This window comes from Molothrus aeneus, chromosome 1 (genome assembly GCF_037042795.1).
Source record: "Molothrus aeneus isolate 106 chromosome 1, BPBGC_Maene_1.0, whole genome shotgun sequence".
NCBI lineage: Eukaryota > Metazoa > Chordata > Aves > Passeriformes > Icteridae > Molothrus > Molothrus aeneus.
In genome coordinates, this window is record NC_089646.1 from 2,245,749 (window position 1) to 2,267,010 (window position 21,262).

The 21,262-nt window shown below is 47.7% G+C and overlaps 1 protein-coding gene across 1 annotated transcript in view; it reads left to right on the top strand.

Moving 5' to 3' along the window:
• WNT3A (Wnt family member 3A) overlaps nt 1-21,262 on the top strand; it is a 98,069-nt gene that overhangs the window by 58,772 nt on the left and 18,035 nt on the right. The gene's annotated exons all lie outside the window — the stretch shown is intronic.

The window sequence follows — 21,262 nt, forward strand, 5'->3', positions numbered from 1 at the left end:
TCCTTTATCCTTCTTTGAACTTGTTGGATGTCTTTTAAAACCCAGCCTGGTCCTGGTCCTGCTGATCTGCTGGTCTCACTAAGTCTGGGATAAGTTTTGTGTTTCCTTCCTTCCTTCCTTCCTTCCTTCCTTCCTTCCTTCCTTCCTTCCTTCCTTCCTTCCTTCCTTCCTTCCTTCCTTCCTTCCTTCCTTCCTTCCTTCCTTCCTTCCTTCCTTCCTTCCTTCCTTCCTTCCTTCCTTCCTTCCTTCCTTCCTTCCTTCCTTCCTTCCTTCCTTCCTTCCTTCCTTCCTTCCTTCCTTCCTTCCTTCCTCCCTTCCTCCCTTCCTCCCTTCCTCCCTTCCTCCCTTCCTCCCTTCCTCCCTTCCTCCCTTCCTCCCTTCCTCCCTTCCTCCCTTCCTCCCTTCCTCCCTTCCTTCCCTTCCTTCCCTTCCTTCCCTTCCTTCCCTTCCTTCTCATATAAAAGAGGAAGGAGCATTTGGAATATTTTCAGGCAATCTGGTGTATGTAATTGATCTTTACCCACCTTGGGGTGTGTTCTGCAGTGCTTCCCATCTAGTTTTTCTGTTTAGTTTTGCCCCTGCTGAATTACTCAGAACAGATTTGGGCATTTCCTTCCCCCAGACCGTGTTGCTCCAAGCCCCATCCAACCTGGCCTTGAGGATTTCCAGGGATGGGGAGTCCACAACCTCACTGGCCAATGTTCTCCCAGACAGTCTGGGATTTTACGCCCCACATCTCCTGCAGCAATTATCCTCGTGGACAAACTGCTCCTCACCTCCCTGCTGACCAGAGGAACCCCAACCCCACCATCTCCCAAATTCCCAAATATCTCCCAGCGGTGCCGGCACCGAGGGTCTGTCCCTGCCCCACACTGGAGGCTCTCAGTAGCCAGGCTCAGGGAGGGAGAGGAGACTGGGACGATTTCATAACTGAAGAATGTTGTTCCTTGAGGGAGAATCAAACCACCCTTCAGTTTTGCTTCACCTACAGCAGGAGGGGGGGGAGAAAAAAAACAGCTCAGTCGCATTCTTGTGCGGCAGATCCCCCAGGGTAGGAACATACTTGAGCTCCTACCCTGAAAGAGAGAAGGGGAAAAAGAGAGAGAGAAAGCAAGGAAGCAAAAATCTGTTTTGCAGCTTGGATTTTCAGATCTGCACCCAGGACCTGAGTGCAGCTCTGGTGTGGGTCAGTGGGGATCCCCATCCTCCCTCAGCAGCTCCTACAGCATCTCCCCTTTGCCTCACAGACTATCTGCACTCCTTTCACTGAAAAGGATCGATTTTAATGCCTCCAGGAAATCCTTTCCAGGCCCAAATCTCGCTGAGGCTGCCTCACTGTCTGGGCTGCCCTTGCTGCTGTGGGAGCTCATTGCTCATTCAGGAATGGGCTTGAGCTGTGATTCAGCAGTGCCAAACTGTCACCAGACTCTGGTCCTGTTAAGAGCCATGTTCTGATATCTCCTGTAAAACCAGACTCTTTTCCCCCATCAGCCTTTTTAAGGAAAAAGATCTCCCATTTTTTAGCTAAGTCTATATTTATGTATAATTTTCTTTTAGCCAGGCCTAATTTCCAGAGGTCCCTTCCAACCCTAACAATTCAGGGATTTTGGGGTGAATCACAAATTAAACAGGACTGGCACTGATGAGCTCAGCTACCAGGGAATGGTGATGTCCAAGTGATCCTGACCTGCTGCTGGTGAAGGCAACCCTTGACCCTAAATCCCTTTTGCTCTTTGTACGTCTTCCAGGGCAGAGGAAGAGCAGAAATCCCCCATCCCACCCTATTTATTCAATTATCCAGACAGGTGTGGACTTTCTATCCCTGGGAGTGTCCAAGGCCAGGCTGGATGGGCTTGGAGCAACCTGGGAAAGTGGAAGGTGTCCCTGCCTGTGGGATGTGTCCCTGCCCATGGCAGGGGTGTAATGAGATGAGCTTTAGGATCAGGGCTGTGGGATGGGGTTTTTCTCCTCCTCTGTGGTCTTGGGAGTGTATGGACAGGTGTGCCACTTCATGGAGCAACATTCAGACAGGTGTCACTGTTGGGTCTTCCTTGCAAATCCCCAAGAAATGGGAGTTTTGGTCAGTTTGGACTACTTGGAATGCAAAAAACCAGGATTCCTGTATGGGGAAAGAATTGAGTCTGATTTCCTTCTCTCTACCTGGACGTAATCTGCTTATCATTTCTGATACAAAGACACTACAACTCATTTCTGGTCTCCCAGAAGCTCAAGTCTCAACTGCTGGACAGTAGAAAGAACCTCCCACTTGAATTTTTGCAACAGTAATATCAAAAGGCAAAGTACTCTAATATTGAAAGGAAAAAACCGTAATATTGAAAGGAAAAATACTGTTATTTGTTTCTCCACCTGTGTTTTATGAAGTGGAGAAAACCATGGGAATGGCCACATGACCTGAAGTGACCACTGAGCCACAGCTCATGCTCATCCACTTGCCTGAGAGGCCTGGCAGTTTTTAATGCAGTTGTTGCAACTTTCAAAGATGTTGAAAGATGCGGCTGTTGCATCTTTCAGCTCACCAAGGAGAAAGGGAGATTTTTGTATTGCCTCTAAAAAGAGGCAGAACAAAACTTTGGGGGGTGTAGGAGAAGGACACCCCATCACTGACAGCAGAAAGTGAGCAGTGCAACCCAGCAGGCATTTTCCATCCCCAGCTGAAGTGCCATGCATTGGGAATTGTGCCTTTTGCCTTTATTTTAGCTTTTGTGGCCTGAAGAGGCTGTTCATGCTTAAGCTGTGAGTTTAGAGTCTCTGGGTGCCACGTGAGCTCCCTTTGAAACTCCTCTGGGCAGAAATATGAACCAATCTCAAGAGAAGTAATACAATTAAAGCTTATCATGGCCCTGTCTCTTTAAAGGACCTCAGCACATAATTAAGTCAAAATAAAAGTTTCCTCTCTCTCCTCCCCCCCCCCATTCAATAAAAGTAAATTACCTCCAACTATTTAAGCCCGCTGTTCGTTTAAATTTAAAAAGGGAGCCCTTGTCTATCTATTTCTTTCACTCACTCCCACCTCCTTCTGCTAAAGACTGGCCAGGGCTTTAAACCTGCCAGCTGGGCTGAGAAATGGTTAATAGTTATTGTGGAGGAGCAGCTTTTAATGAACTATTGAAGAATGATACATTGATGGAGTAATGGGAGTTTAAGTCTCTCTGTAATGAAACAGGTTCTCAGCGCCGACCCATTGTGGTGTAAATACGGCACGTCTCTCCCACTGTTTGGTCAGGGCTAAATAGCAGAGGCCAGAGGGGGGTCTGCTGATGGGGTCTCCTCTTTAGTTAATCAATCTGATTGGATTAGGGTCACTGAGATCCCTAATAATGTCAAAGGTTACGCCAAACTGGATTAAATGCTTTGTTGGAGAGGGCTCGGGTTCTTTCAGCCCCGGCCGGCAGGGCTTGTTTATTAGACTTTAACACTCGTGTGCAGCCTTGGGAAGCCACTCCTGCCCTTTCTGTGTGCACAAGGAGGTGGGAAGGAGCCAGGGCAGGGGTGTCCCGTGGCTCTGCACCCATGGGATGAGCCCTGTGAGGATGTACAGTGAATTCCCCAGCGGACAAACGAGAGCCTGATGGGTGACCAAGGCCCAGGGGCATAAATTCATTCCGGAAATGATGGTTGGCTGCTGAGCCTGCTCCGAGGCAAATGTCGAGAGTCACAGCAGTGGTGGAGTGACCCTCTGCTCCTGTTCCCTGGGGTTAATCCCGTCTGTGGCCAGCAAAGCCCTGTCCTTTCACTGAATTCGCAGAATTCACAGAATTCCCAGAATGACCAGGTTGGAAGAGACCTTCAAGATCATCCAGTCCAACCCAGCCCCAACACCTCAACCAAACCCTGGCCCCCAGTGCCACATCCAGGCTTTGTTAAACACACCCAGGGATGGGGACTCCACCACCTCCCTGGGCAGCCATTCCAGAACTTTCTCACTCTTTCTGTGAAAAACTTTTCCCTGCTATCCAACCTGTATTTCCCCTGGTGCAGCTGGAGGCTGTGTGCTCTGGTTGTGTCAGTGCTGCTGGAGAAAGAGCCCAGGGCCAGCTGAGCACAGGCCCCTTTCAGGAGCTGCAGAGAGTGATGGGGGCAGCCCTGAGTCTCCTTTTCTCCTGAGTCTCCTTTTGGTGCAGCTCCTTTTGGGCACCCACCAGGCTGAGGATGGGATGAAATATGGAGCATTTCAGACCACTGCATTGCTTTGCTGTTAAACTGGGGGGTGTCTTGCCTTCCAGCACTTCCATCTCAAATCAAGGTGGAATGGGATCTCTCTGTCATCTTCCCCAGAATGACCACAAAGCCCAAACATTCCCTCTTGTCTTCCCTCACCACGTTCCTGCAGATGACACTGTCCTACAGTGTCCTTCAGGAGGTGACACCAGATAACCCCTTTGAAGGTCCCCTGGCAGTGGAGACGGGCAGCACTAACAGTGTGCTACCATCAGGGATCTGGAATCCCTGATCTCCCGTGCCTCATTCCTTCCCACAGCAGAGCACACAATGCCTGTTCATGGCCTGACGTGACTGTCATTATCCAAGCCGGCTCCTTGCATGATCCAGACTGGAGAATTTCCCCTCCAGACTTCTGGAATGAAACCAAAATCTGAATTTGACTGCAACATCTCTTCCCAAAGGACATTTTGCTTTGACATATCACCAAGAGATAGACAGCCTCCTCTTTACAAATCTCCTCCACCGCTCTGGTGTTGACAACCAGCCCCTCTATTTTCTCTTCTAGCACTGACCATTTTCTTTGCTTCTCCCTAAAAAGTTAAAACTGGGGGGCCTGCAGAAGAGCAGTGGGTCAGCAGAACTTTGGGTCCTAGATGCCAGACAGCGAGACAGGTCGAGGTAGTTCCAGCTGTTGCTGGGGTCCTCCAGGGCATGATTCATCTGAGGTATTCCAGACAGTTTGGATTAAATTATTCACACCCTGACGTTTCTACATCTCTCCGTCAATCACTGAGGGAATCCAGGGAGACCGGCTCTGGATGAGAAGACTCTTGCTCCCAGGGACTGCATGAAGGGCAGAGCAGGCATCTGTCTAGCTCCTGAGAGAGGGGGGATTCAAATCACATCCAGTTTCTTGCGGAATGCTGGGCACTGTCACTTTTGCTGCCAGGCTGATTTTGGGCTCGGCTCATTTGTGAAGTTTGGTTTATTTTGTACTCTAGATATTTTGGGGATAAGCCCCACGTGTTCTCTCTCTCAAGAAAGCCCAAACAAAGCTGTGTTCAAGGGTTGACTCTTCCCCATTGTGGATGAGGAAGCTCTTCTCATGTCTGGTGAAATCCATGCGAGTTTTTCCCCAGATCAGGCAAGAATGGAACCAGACTTTTAGATTCAGTTATCATCCCTTGGAGTCACAAGTCTCCTCCATATTTTTTTTTCTTGCTGTGTCATAACAGCCTCACTCCTCGGGCTCCCTGATGGGCCTGATCTCATCTCCCAGAGTTAGCTGTCAGAGTCTGAGCAGTCACCCCAGGCTCCCTTTGTAGTCCGTGGAGAGCAGCCGGCATCTCCAGGGAGCAATTCATCTGACCTATCTCAGACACCTATCTCAGGATAACATGAATCATAGCAAGATGTTTATTTCTCTCCATTGACTATAGAGGGAGCCTAGGGCTACAGCCTCAGACTTCCATGGGTGCTTCTTAGAGGCCCATTTTGGGGGCATATTGTTCCCACCCCTCACATTTCTCCTGTTGAAAGCAATCCTGACATCCAGCCCCTGCTGGAGAGGGGGTTCCATTATTTTAATAATGGAACAACATGGAAAGGATCTCCTGGACCACTGAATGCAGCCAGTCCCTTGCTATTGAAGGCATAACGACATCTCATAACCTTTTAAAATTAATCCCTTTAGCAGATCTCATCCTATTTTCCTGATGGCATTTTGGCATCTCAGTTGTCTCCGAGCCAAACAGAGTTTGGAGACTTCCCCCCTCCTTTTTCCCTGCTCTGGATCAGCCTTCTCCACTTCTGCAATAAAGTAAGGCATGAGCAGAAAGCCACAAGATACTGATCCATCCAGGAGGTTTGTTACATGTAGGAGGTACTCTCTCTCCTCTCTCTCATGAAACTCTTCCCAAGAGGATCTGATTTCCAGCCCCACCCCGTCTCCCTCCCCGCTGATGGCAATTTGGGCAGCTGCCCTGGTATCAACAACGGAGATCTACAAACTCTGCCCTGTAACTATGGGGAAGGAAACTGGAAGGATCAGGATTGAAAATGTGACTGTGCAAGCTCCTCTTGGCCAGCAGGATGCAGAAATCCAGAGGTTTGCCAGCAGAAATCCAGAGGCAGGACGTGCCAGCCTCTAGACAGGAGCTCCAGTTGGGTTTAGTGGAAACTGAGCTTGGAGTGGGGAATGCTGCATGGGCTGAGGGGATGCTGAACTGCTGAGCCCATTCCAGCCTGTGGAAATTGAGCTTCCACTAAATCCAACTGGAGCTCTTCCAGACAGGAGCTCCAGTTGGGGTTAGTGGAAATTGAGCTTGGAGTGGGGATTGCTGCATGGGGTGAGGGAATATTGCACTGCTGAGCCCATTCCAGTCTGTGGAAATTGAGTTAGGAGTGGGGAAGACTGCATGGGATGAGGGGATGCTGCACTGCTGAGCCCATTCCAGTCTGTGGAAATTGAGCTTGGAGATTCCAGTCTGTGGAAATTGAACTTCCACTAAATCCAACTGGAGCTCCTCCAGACAGCTCCAGTTAGGTTTAGTGGAAATTGAGCTTGGAGTGGGAATTGCTGCATGGGGCGAGGGGATGCTGCACTGCTGAGCCCATTCCAGTCTGTGGAAATTGAGTTTGGAGTGGGAATTCCTGCGTGGGATGAGGGGATGCTGCACTGCTGAGCCCATTCCAGTCTGTGGAAATTGAGTTAGGAGTGGGGAATACTGCATGGGATGAGGGGATGCTGCACTGCTGACCCAGTTGCAGCCCAAATTCCCAAATTCAGCATTCCTGACCTGGGTTTTGGGTGGCTAACTCAGTGCAGGCAGCGTGCTGGAGCTGCAGCATGCTGGACAAGCAGTTTGGGGATGTCTGGAGGAGCTGTGGCTGCATCCCACAGAGTCCTGTGGGGGATTTGCAGCTTCCCCTGAGCCTTGGCAGGTTGCAAGGGCGGCAAACAGAGATGCTGAGGAAAGGTGCCAAGGTGTTATCCCTCAGCTTTTGGGAGCAGGAGTGCGCTGAGGTGGTGAGGAGCTCCTCCTCTTGCTGTTGGAGCCAGGTGGGACCATCAGAGGGGTCATTTCATCCTCTGGTGCCTTCTGAGGTGTCCAAGGACAAGCCCTGGGCAGGGACAGCATCACACCTGGTGCATCTGCCTCTCCATCCCCAGTGCCCTCGGGTTTTGGGGCTTTCTGAGGGGCTCTGACCTCATCAGCTCCCTGTGATAAAGTGAGCCTGGGGTAAAGACCTGGCTCCCGTGCATCTGGAGAGCAGACAGCCCATGGAAACAGCTGGAAACAGCTGGAAACAGCTGTAAAGAGGCAACAGCCGGTGCAGGCTGCAAACCCTGAGAGCAGTGATGGGGAAAAGGAAATGGCAGCAATTCCAGGAGCTGATCCCGTTTGCTCTCTGTGCTCCCTCCACCTCCCACTCATCTGTCAACCCTGACATGCAGGAGCTTTTTGGTTTGGTTTGGTTTTTCGTTTTTGTTTTTGGGTTTTTAGTGTGTTTGTTTTTTGGGGGTTTTTTGGGTTTTTTGGTTGATTTTTTAGGGTTTTTGCAGGGATTTTTTAGGTGTTTTTTTGGGACGGGGTTGGGGTTTTTGTTTTTCTTTTTCTTTTTTGTTGTTTTGTATTGGTTTTTGGTGGTGTTTCTTTGGCTTTTCTGTTTGGGGTTTTTTTGGTTTTTGGGGTTTTGTTGGGGGGTGGTTTATTTTTCATTTTGTTTTTTTGGTTTTTTGGGGGGGTTTGTTTTTTGTTTTGGTTTGGCATGTTTGGGGTTTTTTTGTTGGGTTTTTTTTTGTTGTTGTTTTTTGGTTTTTTGGGTTTTTTTGGTGTTGTTTTTTGGGGGGGGAGTTTGTTTAGTTTTTTGGGTTTTGTTTGTTTGTTTGTTTTTTGGGATTTTTTTGTTGGTTTTTTTGTTGTTGCTGGGGTTTTTTTTTGTTCTGTATTTTGGTTTTTTGGGTTTTTTGGTGTTTTTTGTTTTTTTTTTTCCTGGCTACTTAACCATCAGACAGGGGATCAGGGGAGGGCAAAAGCAGCAAGACAGCCCGTGGCTACAAAACCCGGTGCCGTCTCTCCCCGGCGTCGGGAGGCACTGGAAGCTCCAGCCTGGGGCTGCGCTCACAATGCGCGGAATTGCGGATTTATTTCCTCCCGCCCTTGCCCTCCTTCCCCCTTCCCCTGCTGCGTACATTCCCCAAAGAGGGCTCAGGTTGGTCGCAACAAGGAGCTCCCTCTGCCGCATCCCCAGAGTGCCAAGTCCAGGCGTGGGAGCTGGCCCTAGACAAAAGGGAACAGCAGAGGGAGCTGAATTAGCATCCCTTTGTCCCGGGAGAATCCCGGCCCCAAACGGGCCCTTGGCGCGCCACGGGAGGCACAAACACACACACACACACACATGGATAGGAGCCAAGCAGGGAAACAGCGACAGCAAAGCCTTGGTCTCCTTCACCCGGATGCTGGGGGGAAGGGGGATGAGCTGGGGGCTGCTTTGGGATGGCTCCAGAACCAACCAGCCCTGGGTGGGTTTGGCTGGTTGAGGACGTAAATGTGTCTGCTACGTCCCAAAGAGCCAAAAGGAGTGGAAAATGTGTCTTCTATTCCCTCCTGACAAAGAGGGATCCAAGCTTGTGAATGTGGCTTTTCTTCCCCGGGAGATGCGTTGGGAGCTGGCAGTGCTGAATGGAGGAGGGGAGTTTAAGGGCAGAAGGGGCTGTGGGATCATCTGGGTGTGATGCCTTGAGAAGGCTGATCTAGAACAGAGAATAGACAGAGTTAAAGAATAAAGCAGGGATTTATTAATCCTAATCAATGGATGCACCTTGGGCAGCACAAGAGCCCAGCCAGGGCTGCACCCAAGATGAACCAAAATGGCCCCAAAATGCACCAGCGCTCCCGGGCTCTCTCCCTGGGATCAGTTCTGCTCCATTTGCATCTTGCAGTTCATTGTCCCATTCCAGCTTTAGCCCCTGCAGTCCCACCCTGCTTGTTTTTCTCTCTCCAGCCCACGGGGTTTGTGCTCTTGGGCTGAGATTTGGATCATTTGTCCTTGGTGCCCAGCTGGAGCAGGAATTGTTTTGTCTCCCTGCTCTGTGCACAGAGATCAGCATCCCCTGATGTGAAGCTCAGACCCACACACTAAAGCAGCACAGAATCTGAAAATAGAAAAGCCAAACCCTGAGGCATCAGCTGGACTTAGTAGACATCGTATAATTATTCCTCTACATTTCTATCTACTGATGAGGATCTTACTCTTCTAGTGTATTAATTAAAATTGACTTCCAATCCTTAGAATCTGGTTTAAATCCAGAGAAGAGTAATAAACATAATCCTATTCATCCTAGCCCTATCACTGACCCTAAGCATCCTCCTAACCACACTCAACTTTTGACTCGCCCAAATAACCCCCGACAGGAATGATTTTCAGGAATGATTTTCAGGAATGATTTTCAGGAATGATTTTCCTCCTCTCCATCCTCAAGGAGATAAAGGAAAACCAGGGTGGATAAAGATGCCCTGTCTGGCTTTTCCTGTGATGGACTAGCATGGCAGAGGAATGGGAATGTCTCCTGCAGAGCACCATGGAGTTTCCATGCTTAATCCCTGCTGAGCTCTGGTGCAGGAGGAATCCTGTGCCTGGATGGTTCAGCCTCTCTCACTCCTTGTTTCCTCAGCCTAATCTTTCTGGGAGCATCTCCTTCAAAGTGAGGACTTGGCCATCTGAGCAGGTCTACAGGGTTTAGAGAGAGGCAGGGATCAGTCACCAGGAGGAGAGGGAATGGCTCAGGAGGGTTGGTGTGACTCTGGATTTCTGTGGTGCAGGTGAATGATGTGCTCCTAGGAATGATGAGGGCACAGCTGGCTCGAGGCTGAGCAGTGAGGACAAAGGAGGAAAGCAGGTTTTGGAGGGCTCCAAAATCTTGGGGGATGCTAAGAGGTCAGAGAGCTCCACCTGATGCAGGTGGGGAGTTTCCCTGTGCCACAGAAGTGGCATTTTTTTGGAAAGCAGCATGAGATGGGTGAAGCTGAGGCAGCTGAAGGCTGTGTGAAGCTGACCCCAAGCCATGAAGCCCTTCAGTGAGTGCTCTGTCTCCTGCCCACCTCCTGTGCTCCCAGGGCTCACAGAGATGCTCCTGGAGGGGCCACTGCCAGGTGGGCCCATAAAGGAGGGATGTGGATATGTCACGGTCTGGAAATGCTCCAGGGAAGGGCTTGAAGGAAGCTGTTGTGGGCTGGTTTTGGTCTGAGCAGGCTTTTTAAGGAGGTGGAAGGAACCTCAGGGAAGCTCTGGAGATTGGCTGGAGGTGACCCTAAAATCTGATGGCAAAGCCACCTATAGAATGTGAATTCTATAGAATTCATATTCTTCCTCTTTACTCAGAGGGTGCTGAGGCCCTGGCACAGGGTGCCCAGAGAAGCTGTGGCTGCCCCTGGATCCCTGGAAGTGCCCAAGGCCAGGTTTGACAGGGCTTGGAGCAGCCTGGGACAGTGGAAGGTGTCCCTGCCCATGGCAGGAGTGGCACTGGATGAGCTTTGAGGTCCCTTCCAACCCCAATATTTGTATGCTGCTGTGAAAACACAAGGAGAGATGCAGAAAGCCACCAGATCCAGGGAAATGAAGAGCTGTCCTCAGGCCCTGGGAGCAGGTCCTGGCTGGAGAAACAGAAAGTGTCTTTCACTTTTTGTTCCATTTTGACTCATCTCACCCTTCCCAGAGGAGAAAAATCATGAAAGCACTATTTAAAATTTACAAAATACAGAGAAAATTTACAAAGCACTCATGACCCAGCCAGGGGCAGTGGTGGGGAGCAAGGCAGAGAAGAGAGGTTCTGGTTCTGGTTCTGGATGCAGCAGAGCAGATCCTCCTTCCCCTGCCTCTCCATTTTCCATGGAACCACCTGGATATCCCAAAGTAGGTCACAAGTAGGGCCCTGCAGCTCCTGAAGCACAATTTAGGAACTTTTATTGGCCTCCATGAGCGTTTCTCTTGCAGTTTGATGGACAGGGCAGCAACACTTCCCTGGTAAGGCTGCAGTTTGCTGACTCAGCACCTGGCACCATTTCCTCCTCCCCATTATTTCCAGGTGCTAAATCACATTCAATGATAGCTAATAATTATGGTTTATCCTTTCCTAATCACGCTGCTTTCCCAGGGAAGCTGTTGCCACAGGGGTGTTGTGGGTGTGTGAATGGGTGGGGAGGGCACCAGGAGATGTTTCTGCTCACCCCGAGCCATGGAAAAGTTGGAGACCCCTTAGGCTAAGCACGCCAGATTCAACATAGGAGATCTTGTATCTTGTCAAAAATGTGTTTATTTATTCTTCTGAGCCAGTTTTCCAGCAGAAAAAGAAGCTGCACCAAACTGGAGATGTTTTGCAGCTTCTCCTTAATTTCCAGGAAAACAAAAAATTCACAATTTTGGTTTTTTCCCGCCTTTTTAAATTTTTTTTTTATTTTTGCACATTTCAGATAGTTTCATTTGAATTATTGAAAAAGAGGCATTTTAATTTCTTTTTAACTTAAATTCGATCTTATGCTAAAATAGAAAATCATTGAACCATCGTAGACTCACACCTTTAGTATTTTATAGAATATAGAAGTGGGTTTTATATTATTGAGGCTGAGTGATTAGTGGGAGTTATTTCCTGATCTTTCCTCTTTCCTGCCCTTCTTCTTTCCTGCTTTTCCTTTTCCTCTTTTTCCTTCCTTCCACTATGGAGCCACCCGGACTGGCTGGAAAAAGGTCAGGAAGGATTGGGATGAAAAATAAAAGTTGGAGAAAAATGCAGGAAAATTGAGGTGATGTTGGTGTTTTTTAGTGGGATCAATTTCCTGATCTTTTCTGCCTTTCCCTTTTCCTGCTCTTCCCTTTTCCTGCTTTTCCCCCTTCCCAGCTTTTCCCTCTTCCCGCTTCAGCTGGAAAAGGGTCAGGATCCAAAGGAAAAGATTAGGGGAAAAAAGGAGGAAAATGGGGGTGATTTTTGGAAGGGATCTTTAAAGGTCTCCTAGTCCAAGCCCTGCCATGAGCAGGGACATCTTGGACTGGGTCAGATTGCTCAGATCTCCATCCAGCCTCACCTTGGATGTTTCCAGTACACGTTAAAGCCACTGTGACATCCCTGAAATCCTCACACCAACATGACATAAAGCCATAAAGTCTTTTTTTTTTTTTTAAGAAATAGTGAAGTGTTTGTTTTGTGAATTGATTTTTTTTAAGGATTCCAAACATATTTCCATATTTAACCTTACTTTTCACATATACTTTGCTCTAACACCAACCAGTTGTTGGACAAGCCTCTTCCACTGGTGCTGGCTACAAAATATTAGTTATTCCAAGTCTGGAGAGTGGGGTAGATGCAATTTAAAACCATATGGATCAGCATTCCAGCTGGAAAAGAGCCTGTAATCACTGGTGCTGCAACTCAGTGAGGTCACTGCATCAAGCCCAATTCACCACATGCATTTACCCATTTTATGGGGTTGACCACTACTGTGGTTGGCTAAAAGCTGGAAGTATATTGGGCTTTTCTTGGTAGGGATGGGTCTTCAGATATTTAAGAGGCTTGGAGGTGGTTTGTAAATGCAGGGCTGCACCTTCTTTTGTGAGGTTTGTGACTCGTGGTGCTTTAGGCTTTTATTTGGTTCCATCGACGCTGCCAGAATAAGGAGGGTGCTCTTAGCTCAGGCTGGGGAAAGTCAGCCTGGCTTAAAATGGCAGAGGAGCTAAGCTTGGTCCTGATTGGGATCAGGCAGCTTGGGACGAGCCTGAGTGTGGGATGGTGGCTCCTCGTCCTGCTGTCACCACAGGTGATGCACATCAGCCTGGTGCTGTACCAGGACTCCCTCAGAGGCTGGGGGTGGTGGTGGTGGCTCCTCTGGAGCTGATCTGAGCAGGAAAACCCCATCCCAGAGTGACCCAGCCTGCTGGGCACAGCCCTGCTGCCCACAGCCAGGCCAGAGACCACCAACACAATATTGCAGAGCCACACGTGATCCAGGAGCTGCTGCTAGGGAGTCATTCCAGCCCTCACAGCTTGAACCGAGCTCCTCGCCCAAGATAAAACCCAAACCTGCCTTGGACCTCAGCCAGGCAAGTGCACAAGCTGCCCTGCCATAAAAACTGATTTAACCCAACTGAGGTTAACCAGCTTGGGTGAAAGATTTGTCTGCCTTGTGTAAAACTCACCACATGGGAGCTCTTCATCTCAGTGCTTGACCTCTAAGCAGCTCTGTGAGACTGTGGGGATCTGCAGGTAGTGGGAATTTTATGTCTTGGGTTAAAAAAATGTATTTATTCAAGAGGATTCTGAGCATCACAGGCTTCGTGTTGCGCTCAGTATTAAGCTAAGAGCAAACACCGAAATTAAAAATAATTAATTAATTAAAATCAATAAAAAGTAATCAAATAATGATTTTTTGAAATGAAAAGAATCCCTGCAGTTCCTCTCCAAAATCTCTCTCTGCTTTGCTCAGCTGAGCTCTCAGTTCCTGAACTCTGTGTGGGATTCCACCAATCCCCAAGATTAGCACCAAGGCTGGTAGTGATGCCCAAAACACTATTATCCACAACAGAACAAACATGGAGATTGGAAGGAAAACATCCCAAAATTCCCACTGTAGCCAAGAAACAGCACCAAAAAAATTGTGCATCTTCAAGAAAGTCAAGAGGACGGTGGGACCTAGGAGTGATTTATAGGCAGGAAATAACATTTATAACATTTCTTATCAGCATTGGCATTGTTCTACCGCAGGACAGGATTGGGCAGTGTGTGGGTGACCCAGCTTCTGCTTCTCCATGCCAGGAGGCCCAGCAGAGCCATGGCTGAACATCTGAGCAGTAATTCCCATCTCCAGAGCAGCAGTGTGGCCTCCAGGACAAAGCCAGGAGCCACCCCTGATTTCCTCCACCCACGGACAGCTTTCCACCCTGCCCAGCTCAGATCCATTGTCAGCACAGGAAAAGGCCCCACGTCCCGTTGCCAGTGGCTTAATCCATTCCTTCCCTGCCCACAGCCCATACAATAACACCCCACTGAGGGGATCCACCTCCCAGGAAATCCTCCTTTAACACCCTCCAAAGGAGCAGCCAGATTTATCTCTGCTGTTGTTCTGGAGAGCTCAGTGCAGACTCATCTGTTCTAATCCCCTCTTTAAGGTTTCCAGTCGAGGCCTGTGCTCCCATATTAGCATTTCTGACAGCTCCTGGGTGTGCCCTGCAAGGCTCCATGGAGGGAAATCACCTTCCAGCAGCTTCTCCAGGAATCCCACTATCCCTCTCTGAAGGCACAAATGGAGGAGCTTTTGGAATGACCCCATAAAAATTCCAGAAATGGAGACTTGGGTTAAATGGGGCTGGAGATCTTCTTCAGAATGAATCTCATGGCTCAGCCTTTGCTGGAGAGTTTGGGGACTGTTCCTTCCACATGCCATTTTCATTTGGCTCCTTTTTGGTGCAACAGATTTTGAGATTTCCCAGAGTCAGACTCCTGGGGTGGTTTAGGTTGGAAGGCACCTCAAAGATCATCCAGTTCCAACTTCCTGCCATGGGCAGGGACACCTTCCACCATCCCAAGCCCTTTCCAACCTGGACTTGGATTCTTCCAAGGATGCCCCCCCCCTCCCCCCCCCCCAAATTCTCCTGGGCAACTTGTGCCAGGCCCTCACCGCCCTCTGGGTAAAGAACTTCCTGACTTTGGTAGAATTCACATTCTGGAGGTGCCTTTGCCACCTGTTCTAAGGTCACCTACAGGGTGTGGGATGCTCACAGGTTAAACAGCAATGGCTTTAAGCTGGAGGAGAAGAGGGTTAGGTGGGATATTGAGGAAAAACCTGTTCCCTGTGCCCTGGCACGGGTTGCCCAGAGCAGCTGTGGCTGCCCCTGGATCCCTGGCAGTGTCCAAGGCCAGGTTGGACAGGGCTTGGAGCAGCCTGGGACAGTGGAAGGTGTCCCTGCCAATGGCAGGGGTGGCACTGAGTGATCTTCCAGTTCCTCTCCAGCCCAAACCATTCCATCATTCTGGGATTCCACGAAGCACCAATACATCCACTGAGCTCCTGGATGATGTTGCCCCACTGACCAGACTGTTTGGACCATGTGATTCACAAGCTCCAGAATTTCCACTCCTCCCAGCTGACCAGGGAGAAGCATCTGCTTGTTGGGATGCATTTTCCAGCCTGGAACCATCAGCAGCTTTGTTGTGCCAGGAGAAATCCCAATTTTAGTCCTGCAAACCTTTTGCTGGCAAGTCTGGAGCTGCAGAGAAGAATTGAACCATTTACATGATTAAAGGTTGCTGGACCAAAGTGATCAGAAAGATTCAGCAGGTTCTCCAAGCCCAGCATGGGCACAGATCCACTTGGGAAGGAGCTCTGGGCATGGAACTGGGTTTTCCTCAGAGCGACTCCCACGAGAGCTGGGTGTTCTCAGCTTCTCTCAGGATTGATCTCTGCACCTGCAGAGCGAATTCCTCTAAATATTGTTGTGGTTTTGGTGGCTTTTCCTTTATAATATCAGAACCTGATGCTTTGATTAGAGATAGGGAGGTGATGATGGGGGGAAGGGTGAATCTGACAGTGTTTTCTGGTATTTAGTCCCTAATTGAAATATTACCTTGAGGTATTTATAAAAAAAATATTAAATTGGCCCAGATATTTTTTTATGAATAAGGCTTTAATTAACTTTTTACATATTAAATGTACATCAGTGGAAATAGTTAGACAAATAGCAGGGGTGTTAGTCATGCAGAAGCAAAGGGATGATTCAGTCAGGGACTGCTCGTGTTACAGCAGCCTCTCCCTCCCAGGGCACATGTGAGAGATGCTGAGAGGGAAGGGAAATTAGCATCAGGAGCGTGGAGAGGGAACAAATTCAAAAAAAGGCCAGGAGAAAGGCGAGGTTCCCAGTGGAATTAGAAATTAAGGGCTCCCTTGCTTACGCAGGAATAACTCACAGAGCCCAGGGAGCTGAGCTCTGTTACACAACTCCACAGCTCCATCCTCCCCTTCCCCTCACTCCCACCCCCTCCAGGTGAATTGGACAAGTTCTCTCCATCTCCAGCCCATGGCAGGGCAGAGTTGGGGAAGAGCAGAGTAACGGAGAGGGCAGCGAGGTGTGAGCAGGGACGGGGTTGCTGTTGATAATTGCTGCCCTGAGATGTGCAGGGTGTCTCTGCTTCGGCCCATGCAACTGAAGAACGAGTCTGGACTCTTCACTTTTCGGTCTCGAGGCTGTTTATTAATTCTCATCTATAAAATTTTCTTTCTGCCCAGCCGAGATCTGCTCAGCAGGGCAGCCACAGGCACTCTTTGTGTTGTCCTTTTATACTACAAACTACATATAACATATTTACACTTAATTCCCAATACCTATCGCCCATGTTAGACAGTGCACTTCTACTCTAAACCAGTCCCAAAGTGCCAGCATCACTGCAGAAAATGGAGAACAAGAAGAAGAAGAAAGAAGGCTGGACACACCCAGATTCTTCTATCTTGTCTCCATAACTCCCATACCAAAAATCTTAAAATCTACATTTTCACCTTATAAACATTTTGTAATTACACCATTCAAACCTGTGTGACTTTCATGTCCTCATACAAAGTTGGCAACTTGCTCCAAGGGTCAAAATCAAATCCCCAGGTGTTCTGGGCAGCGTGCCAGGGTCTCTGAGCCTCCCAACGGGGTCCTTGGCAACTCTGGACACCCGGAGGGATGCACTGAGTTCCGACAGGGTGGGAGCCCCAACCTGGGAGGTTTTGGAGAACAAATCAGAGCAACATCTGTCAGCATGGCTCAGGCACACTGGATCCTGCCTTTGGGCATCAGGGTGAGAGGTCCAAGTCTGGGATCTGGGATTTTAAGTGCTTCTGGAGCACGTCTCGGGGTCTCTGTGGCCAGGATGACCCTAGGGTGTTAGAAAGTCTCTTTTTCCAGCCTGGCAGCTGAAGAAGGAGTCAGGATTCCTTGGCTCTGGTTCTCAAGGTTTTTATTCTCTCTCATCTATTCCATTCTCTCTCTGACCTGCTGAGATCTGTCCAGCACATCAGTTCATGGCACACTGACCACCCTTGGGGTGGTGTTATCTTTTTGTACTAAAACCTACCTGTACTTTATTTACAATATTTTTCCAATCCCTATCACCTATGTTAGACAGTCTGTCTCTACTCTAAACCAATCCAGAAGTGCCACCATCACCCAGAAGATGGAGGACAAGAAGAAGAAAGAAGAAGGACAAGGCATGCCCATATCCCTCCATCTTGGCTTCTGAACCCTCATTCTAAAAACCCCAAAATTCAACTTTTCTACTTTGTAACAAACTAACTATCATTCTACTTAAACTCTCGTGGCTTGTAACTCCTCACACAAAGTTGGTAATTGTTTCCATGGGTTAAAACCAAAGGCACAGGGGTCTTTGTCTTCGTGCCAAGGTCTCTGAGCCCCTTGCCAGGGTCTTGAATCCTCCAGGGCACCCAGAGGGATGTCCTGGGTTCTGACAAGCACAGGCTGAGCCCTGCCAGTCTATCCAGTGCAAAGTCAAATTTGTATCATAAACAAAGTAAGTTTTTCTAGGAAAAAAAGAGTATTTTAATACCAAGATGCACCCCTAATCACACTGGCTTAATTTTCTGCCACTTCCACTGAATTAGACATAAATTACACCAGGCCAAGAGGAGAATCAGGCCACGTGTTTTTCTGCTGATGGCCAAAATATATATTTTTACTTGACTCGATTTATTCAGTATCTGATTTGCATAGACATTTCCAAAGGCTGTTCAGTTCTTTTTTTTTTTTTTTTTCTTTTTTTTTTTTCCCCAGTTTTTTTGCACTTCACATGTCATCTTCCCCCTACTCATTACACAGGGCAGCAGCAGTGTTGCCACCAAGGGAGCTCACATTTTAACAGCAAGAGAGGAATCTTCAGCAATTCCCATCCCAAGGGACCGCAGGATGCGGAGCTTTGATTTTGTTGCTCTAAGATAGACAAGGATGAAAGCAATGTGCACTGGCAGGAAATCCTCAAGGTGCTGGGTTCCTCCAGCAGCCTGAAAAGTGCCTTTCCCTCCCACGAAAGCCACCAAAATCAGAACAGGTCATCACCTCCCCTCCAATTAATATCACGCATAAGGAGCCATGAGTTGTTCCCCCCAGCTCTGGAGAGCACACAGCCAGGGCTGGGGGGTGTGGATGCTTTTCAAGAACCTGAAACAGAACATCAGATGTCAAATCAGGATTAAAATCAGCCAAATCAGGAATAAAATCATGTCCAGTCCTCAGATATGAAGGCAGGGTTGATAGAAGAACAAGCAGGCATTTGGTGAATTGTCAGCAGCCAGAATGAGAAGCCAAAGCTGGAACTGTGAGTTTTCTTGCAATCAGGTTGGCAAAGCTCTGGAAAAACCTCAGAATGTGAAAGAAAAGAAGAAAATATACTGCAATGACACATAGCTTGAGCAAGGGAATGGTTCATCAAGGGATCTGTTATCATTTGGCTTAAAGTGGGTGAGCCCAGAGACAGGGATTGAACCTGAATCAAACCCCAGAGCACCTCCCTGCTCTCCCCATTGTCCCACTGCCCTGGTCCCTTCAGAGAGACCCCAGTCCCAGCCCAGAGGTTATTCCCAGTCTGGTCCCCAGTGCTTTCCTTGCCTGGGAGGGCAAAATCCATGTGGAGTTCAGGCTGGAAGAGATCATCTCCAGAGGAGAGAGGATTCCTGGATGTGAGGGCTGAGCAGTGCACGGCACAGGGCATCTCTCTGATTAGAGGTGGTCATTATTTGAGCTTAAGAAACCTGGATAAAACAAGGGAAGCACCAGATGAATGAAATTGGTTTGTCTTGTGAATACAAATGATGCCTGATTAAGAAAATTATCTGGAGGTGTTTGGTATCCTCTGCTTCCACAGCAGGTTATTTGATTTTGGGTTTTTTTTTTTGAGGTGAAATAGCCCATTTATATTGGTGAGGGCAAGGTGAGAGCTTCACTGTTTTAAATCACAAGCAGATACAAGTTCTGGCTATTTTAGTGCTGTTATTATTATTATTATTATTATTATTATTATTATTATTATTATTATTATTATTATTATTATTATTATTATTATTATACATCTGTCAATGATTTGACAGTGAAGCCAATGAAGAGCAACTACAAATCACATTTCTGTGGTCTCACATTCACCAAGAGCACAAGGTCTTATGAATATGTCTTATTCAGGGTATATCAGATTCAGAAGTGTTTGGCATCTTCTGCTTCCACAGCAGGTTATTTGGTTTTTTTTGGGGTATTTTTGAGGTCAAGTGGCCCATTTATATTGGTGAGGGCAAGGTGAGAGAGCTTCACTGTTTTAAATCACAAGCAGACACAAGCTCTGGCTATTTTAGTACTGTTGTTATTATTATTATTATTATTATTATTATTATTATTATTATTATTATTATTATTATTATTATTATTATTATTATTATTATTTAACATCTGTCAATGATTTGACAGTGAAGCCAATGAAGAGCAACCACAAATCACATTTCTGTGATCTTATACTCACCAAGAGCACAATATCTTATGAATATGTCTCATTCATGTGTGACAGATTCAGAGGTGTTTGGTATCCTCTGCTTCTACAGCAGGTTATTTGATTTTTTGGGGTTTTCTTGAGGTCAAATAGCCCACTCACATTGGTGAGGGCAAGGTGAGAGCTTCACTGTTTTAAATCACAAGCAGATACAAGTTCTGGCTATTTTAGTGCTGTTGATATTATTATTATTATTATTATTATTATTATTATTATTATTATTATTATTATTATTATTATTATACATCTGTCTATGATTTGACAGTGAAGCCAATGAAGAACATCCACAAATCCCATTTCTGTGATCTTATATTCACTGGGAACACAAGGTCTCATGTCTTGTTCAGGGTGTGACAGATTCCCAGGAGGTCCCATGCCATGTATTCACTTTCTGCATTTTGCTCAGCCTCCCAAACCCAACCAGTGACATTTTCAGCCCAACACAATGGCAGCCTGGCTCCTCTTGGTGGCTGAAATGAAACTTTATTTTAATTATTTATTTATCTAAATGATGCTGTAGAGGGTGAAGTCTGCTTTGAAATTGTGGTCAGGATAATTTTCTTCCATTTTTAACCTCTAGGACTCATTTCTCCATATCTGGGACCAGCACCAGGCTGATCACCAGCTCATAGACTTTTCTCAGCCATGCTGGCAATGCACAACATAAGGAGGAAATTTGGGGTTTTTTCCACTTTTTCTCTTCTGATTATTTTGATTGTGTCTAATTAGGATTGAAAGATTTAAGGGAATGTCTCAAAACACGGCTGTTGGTCAGGGTGAAAGAGCAAGTTGTGATCGGACGGGGGGGATGGTTTTAAGGTGGAGAGGGAGTGGTTAGGTGGGATTTTGGGAAGGAATCCTTGGCTGGGAGGGTGGAGAGGGCCTGGCACAGGGTGCCCAGAGCAGCTGTGGCTGCCCCTGGATACCTGGAGGTGCCCAAGGCCAGGCTGGATGGGACTTGGAGCAAGCTGGGACAGTGGAAGGTGTCCCTGCCATGGCAGAAGAGTTGAAACCAGATCTCTGATGTCCCTTCCAACCCAAACCCCTCTGTGGTTCCGTGGTTCCATGAGAAATGTTCCTTGTTTCTAAGGGCCATAACAATCCATGCATGATAAAGTTATTTATCCACCCGGGCGGCAGATGTGTTCATGGCAGGTGGAGCTGCTGGAAAGGGAACTGTAGCTCAGTTTTTGGGGTTCCTGTTTTGGTTGGGTGAGGCAGGGGATTTTCTGGATTTCTCATCTTTAGGAGCTGAGTTCCTTCAGCAGTGTCCCCACGTGCACCCCCCCAGTGATGGAGAAATTTCAGACAAGTGTTCAATATATTTAGCTCCCTTTTCTGCTTGAGATTTATACAAGAGCTCCAACTATAAGCAGAATATCTGTCATCCCCAGCTTATCTGCTGACTTAAAATTGCTTGTAAATCATCCAGCCTGTGTCTGGGGCTTTGCAACTTCCTTATTCCTTGGTGTCTAAATAGATCTGAAATTCCCCAGCATTGTCCTCGGG